At 36.8% G+C, this 6,307-nt stretch overlaps 1 non-coding gene across 1 annotated transcript; it reads left to right on the plus strand.

Annotated features, from left to right (window-relative positions):
- The first annotated feature begins 5,937 nt into the window (after positions 1-5,937).
- On the plus strand, positions 5,938-6,044 carry LOC136156724 (U6 spliceosomal RNA). The gene has a single exon (XR_010661210.1). It is a non-coding gene; the product is annotated as a U6 spliceosomal RNA (small nuclear RNA).
- The last annotated feature ends 263 nt before the right edge of the window (positions 6,045-6,307 follow it).

Here is a 6,307-nt window from a genome sequence, read left to right on the forward strand (position 1 = left end):
CAAAAAATTATTCAAACAAAGCTTAGTTTTTACTTTAGTTTTAAAATGTCATTATAGCTTATATTTTCATAAACATAAAATTATATATAATTCTTATATTCAATATCCATCAGTTTCTAATGCCAAAAATTGCTATTATGCTTCATTCCTGAAACATATCTGGAGTATATATAAAAATGATGTAAGGATTATTGTTTAGTCACTTCAGTTGTGTCTGACTCTTCGTGAGCCTATGGACTGTAGCCCACCAGGCTCCTCCATCCATGGGATTTCCCAGACAAGAATACTGGAGTGGTTGCCTTCTCCAGGGGAAGAGAAGAGAGCAAACCCTGACCCAGAGAGCAAACCTGTGTCTTCTGTATTGGCAGGTGAATTCTTCATCACTGAGCTACCAGGGAAGCGCGATATAAGGATAATATTGTTTAATATTGTAAAATGTTCTCTGGCTGCCATATGTGATTATTGAAAATACTGCATTTATTCATGAGTGCTCACAGGTCTACAAGCTGGGACTTGAAGAAAGCAAGAAAGTAGACGCTCAGTACTCCTGGGAAACGATACTTTATCATGCAAGAATCTATAGCATTCATGATATCTGAGAGGAAGGATTTGACAAGTGAATTAATTTGTCTTTTCTCTTACCTAAATGCTTCCACAGCTCAAATTCTCCTTATGCTCCTAAGCAGTGTCCTTCTATGCTGTTGGCAGCAGGACAACTTACGATTCTTCTTGACATTTGATTGAGTTAAGGCACCTTTTCAGAGCAGAGAGCAAGAGATGTAGGGAATCACTTTCTGTGACCTAAACGGTGTTAGTCATCGTGTGGATGTTTAGGATGATCGCTGCTCTGTGTCAGCAGTGGGTACCCAATCCCATAGGGTCTCTAACAAGCTTACCTTTTCACTGTGTGTTCGTGATTATCAGACTCTCTCACAAATGAGGCCCAAGGTAGGAGCCCTTCTTGACCAGATCTATGGGCCAACCTAAGCTCAATAAAAGTATCTAATACTACTTATCTGTACAACTCATATGTATAAAGTAGACATAGCTTCCTCACACCAGTATCTGAATAAATGGGTGTTCCTTTTTCTAGGCATCTTTTACACTAACATATACATACATATATTCTTAACATTAAAAAATATATATAATATTTGCTTTTTATTTATTTATTTTTGGCTGTGCTGGGTCTTCATTGCTACGTGGGCTTCTCTCTAGTTGCAGTGAGCAGGACCTGCTCTCTAGTTGCCGTGTGCGGGCTTCTCATTGCAGGTGGCTTCTCTTGTTGCAGAGCATGGACTCTGGAGCGCATGGACTTCAGTAGTTGTGGGGCATGGGCCTGGTAGTTGCCGCTCCCAGGCTTTGGAACACAGGCTCAATAGTTGTGGTTCAGGCTTACGTGCTCCGCATGTGGGATCTTCCCAGATCAGGGATTGAACCCATGTCTCCTGAGTTGGTTGGCAGATTCTTTACCACTGAGCCACCAGGGAAGCCCTAAAAATATATATTAAAAAATAAAAAAAAACCTATTAATTATATCATAATATAAAAACTTTGTATCTCCTATTTAACAATATATTATATACTGCTTTCCATATTGTTATATAAAATTGACCATTGATTTCACCTTATTAATAACTACAATGATATTATACTACATTTTAAAGCCAACTCCTCCTTGATTGACATTTACTTTTTAAAATTTTTGTTCTAGATGAAAAGGATATTCTCATGAACCTCAAAATATGAGCAGATGGAGGAAAACTATCAATAGTTCAAGACCCACATCATATCAGTGTCAGCGCAGGAGGAAGCCATGAGGTATCTGACAGACCTGAGAACAGGGGAACTCTTAAGACTGGCACGAGTTCAGTTCAGTTCAGTCACTCAGTTGTGTCCAACTCTTTGTGACCCCATGGACTGCAGCACGCCAGGCTTCCCTGTCCATCACCAACTTCCGGAGTTTGCTCAAACTCATGTCCATTGAGTTGGTGATGCCATCCAACCATCTCATCCTCTGTCGTTCCCTTTTCCTCTCACCTTCAATCTTTCCCAGCATCAGGGTCTTTTCAAATGAGTCAATTCTTTGCATCAGGTGGCCAAAGTATTGGGAGTTTCAGCTTCCAATGAATATTCAGGACTGATTTCCTTTACGATGGACTGGTTGGATCTCCTTGCAGTCCAAGGGACTCTCAGGAGTCTTCTCCAACACCACAGTTCAAAAGCATCAATTCTTTGGAGCTCAGCTTTCTTTATAGTCCAACTCTCATATCCATACATGACTACTGGAAAAACCATAGCTTTGACTAGACAGACCTTTGTTGGCAAAGTAATGTCTCCGCTTTTTAATATGCTGTCTAGGTTGGTCATAACTTTTCTTATAAGGAGCAAGTGTCTTTTAATTTCATGACTGGAGTCACCATCTGCAGTGATTTTGGAGCCCAAGAAAATAAAGTCTGTCACTGTTTCCATTATTTTCCCATCTATTTGCTATGAAGTGATGGGATCAGATGCCATGATCTTAGTTTTCTGAATGTTGAGCTTTAAGCCAAATTTTTTCACTTTCCTCTTTTACTTTCATCAAGAGGCTCTTTAGTTCTTCTTTACTTTCTGCCATAAGGGTGGTGTCATCTGTATATGTGAGGTTATTGATATTTCTCCCAGCAATCTTGATTCCAGCTTGTACTTCATCCAGCCTGGCATTTTGCATGATGTACTCTGCATATAAGTTAAATAAGCAGGGTAACCATATGCAGCCTTGACATACTCCTTTCCCAATTTAGAACCAGTCCGTTGTTCCATGTCCAGTTCTAACTGTTGCTTCTTGACCTGCATACAGATTTCTCAGGAGGCAGGTAAGGTGGTCTGGTATTCCTATCTCTTTTAGAATTTTCCACAGTGTGTTGTGATCCACATGGTCAAAGGCTTTGATGTAGGCAATAAAGCACAAGTAGATGTTTTTCTGGAACTCTCTTGCTTTTTTGATGAGCCACGGATGTTGGCAATTTAATCTCTGGTTCCTCTGCCTTTTCTAAATCCAACTTGAACACCTGGAAGTTCATGGTTCATGTACTGTTGAAGCCTGGCTTGGAGAATTTTGAGCATTACTTTGCTAGCATGTGAGATGAGTGCAATTGTGTGGTAGTTTGAGAATTCTTTGGCATTGCCTTTCTTTAGGATTGGAATAAAAACTGACCTTCTCCAGTCCTGTGGCCACTGCTGAGTTTTTCAAATTTGCTGACATATTGAGTGCAGCACTTTCACAGCATCGTCTTTCAGGATTTGAAATAGCTCAACTGGAATTCCATCACCTCCACTAGCTTTGTTCGTAGTGATGCTTCCTCAGGCCCACTTGACTTTGCACTCTAGGATGTCCAGTTCTAGGTGAGTGATCACACCATTGTGTTATCTGGGTCATGAAGATCTTTTTTTATATAGTTCTTCTGTGTATTCTTGTCACCTCTTCTTAATATCTTCTGCTTCTGTTAGGTCCATACCATTTCTGGCTCACTGAAAGTCAGAGTAGACTAGTCTGAGAACAACTACTGGGACTGGGAGGGGGTTTCTACACTTCAGTAAAGATGGGGGGGTATGGGGTCCCAGATAAGGTACAAAGTAGCTGTGATGGTTTTAGCTCTTTGAACTTCAACTTAATTAAAAAGCTCCTTTTCAGAAGAAAACCTCACAACAAAAGAAGACTTCTGAGAGTAGAATCAAAATGAGGAAGTATGGGATAATAGAAGTAAAGGAAAAAGAAAGTCTAGATAAAAGAGCAGAGGAACTACATTTCAGAACATATAAAAGGCCATTAAAAAAATTCTTGATAAGGACATCAGAAGAAGGAAATCTAGAATAATGAAGCCAGAAAAGTTACCCTGGTTCACCCTTCTTCATAAAGGAAAAACTAAATTCCTATAAAAATGAATAATAGAATAAGATTGTGTTCAAATCAAACATTGTCAGATGTGTTAACTAACCTTATTGTGATAATCATTTTGCAATATATAAGTATATCAAATCATTGTACACCTTAAACTTATACAATGTTCTTTGTCAATTGTATCTCAATAAAACTAGAAAAAAATCCAACACTAAGTCATTGCAAAAAAAGGAAAAAAGTCTAATAACATTCTAACAATGAAAACATACAAGGAGGACATGCTTACAAGGCAGATGAAAAATTTAACTACCTCAAAGTGAGCTAAAAATCATATTAGACAGGAAAGAAGTATATAAGTCAGAATTAGAGACTCTCAGAAATATAGGAGAGCTCCAAATTAGAATTAATATTAATCATCTGAGAAATGGAGATTAAAATCAAAATAATAGAAGTGAATAAATACATTATAACACCTTTAAATAAACAGCATGTGAAAAGGAGGGAATTCCAACAAATCAAAGAGATCTGAGAGGAAGTGATGGATGTAGAAGGTAAACAAACAAATGAACAAGCCATATATAATAGAAGACAGACAGACAGACAGTAAGAAAAAAGCAGTGGAAATTTTAAAAGTAATTTAAATTTAAAAAGCAAACTTTTAAGAAAATTTTTCCTGAGATAAAAAGAGATGTGATACTACTACCTAGGAAGATCAATCCAGAATGACTAATGTCAAGGTACATTCTCAAACTTATGGACATTACAAGAAAGAAAAATATCATTTGGGTATCTAGTCAAAATATCAAATCACCTTCATGGAAAGAAATAATTGTCTTCAGACTTTATTCCAGAAGAAATAGTGTAACATATTGAAGATATTCAAGGAAAGAAAACATGAGCCAAAGATTTTATATCCATCTAACAGGTCACAAATGATGAACATGAAATAAACAGAGAATGCTGCTCCCATGAATTTACTGAAGAAAGACTTTTTAGAGAACCAAAATGAAAAGACATTGGCATAAAGACTGATGGCGAGCATTAAATATATATTTACTCATAAAACTATGATGGTTGTAAGAAGAGTACATGCCCAGGCAAAGAAGATATTATACAATAGTTAAAAGGAAAGAATGATAAGAGAGATAGAATATACAGTATATTTATTGAATATACTTGTTGCTGATGGGGGTAAAGGATATTTATTGCAATAAGATGCTGGTGGATAGAGATGAGAGAAGAAAAGAAACTGTTGACCAGTTTCAGTATTGTTGGGGAACCATTAGAAAATAACAAAATTAAGGTGGGGTTGGAGACTGAGGTTATTTTAGCTTTATAAATGTAACCATAAAAGTGAAACCTTCCTAAATACCAAATCATAAAAATAAAAACTTCCTAAATACCAAATCCTAAAGTCAATCCTAAAGGAAATCAGTCCTGAATATTCATTAGAAAGACTGACGCTGAACCTGAAGCTCCAATACTTTGTCCACCTAATGCGAAGAATTGACTCATTGGAAAAGACCCTGATGCTGGGAAAGATTGAAGGCATGAGGAGAAGGGGACGACAGAGGATGAGATGGTTGGATGACATCATCGAGTCGATGGACATGAGTTTGAGCAAGCTCCAGGAGTTGGTGATGGACAGGGAAGCCTGGCGTGCTGCAGTCCATGGGGTTGCAAAGAAAGAGTTGGACACGACTGAGCAATTAAACTGAACTGAAATACCAAATACATTTGAGAGAGCAAATAAGTGAGATACAAGTACTATAAAACACTTGCATGTGTATAACATAAAACAATATGAAATGGAAAAAATAAGGTGCAGAGAGGAGTGTATACAGTGTGCTGCCATTTGAATAGAAGGCAAAATGAGGATATATGTGTTGTGTGTGTACATATACATTTGATTATTTTTGCAATTAAGAAAGGATAAACAAGAAACTAATAAAATTGGCTATGTACAGGGTTGAAGAAAACTTCTTTGAGTTACATCTTAATATAGTTTTGACTTTTGAACCATGCTGCTGTTTTACATATGCAAAATAATTAAATTAGTGCTCACTTCAGTGACACATATACTAAAATTGAAATAATGCAGAGAAGATTAGCATGGTCCCTGCACAAGGATGACATGCAAACTTGTAAAGCATTCTGTAGTTTTGTTACAGATATTAATTAAGTTTACTGTGGCAATCATATCACAGTATATGTATATATCAAATCATTATGCTGTACACCTTAAACTTTCAAATGTTATATATCAGTTGTATGTTAATAAAACTGGAAAAAGTTAAAAAGCTCACTATCACAAAAAATTAAATCAATATATTAGCAGAACCCTAACATTGAGTATAAAGAGAGACAAATGAATCTATTTCAAAGTTTAAAGGTTTTTTAACAGACCTTGTTACCTTTAGTGGGCTG

This window comes from Muntiacus reevesi, chromosome 1 (genome assembly GCF_963930625.1).
Source record: "Muntiacus reevesi chromosome 1, mMunRee1.1, whole genome shotgun sequence".
Classification (NCBI taxonomy): domain Eukaryota; kingdom Metazoa; phylum Chordata; class Mammalia; order Artiodactyla; family Cervidae; genus Muntiacus; species Muntiacus reevesi.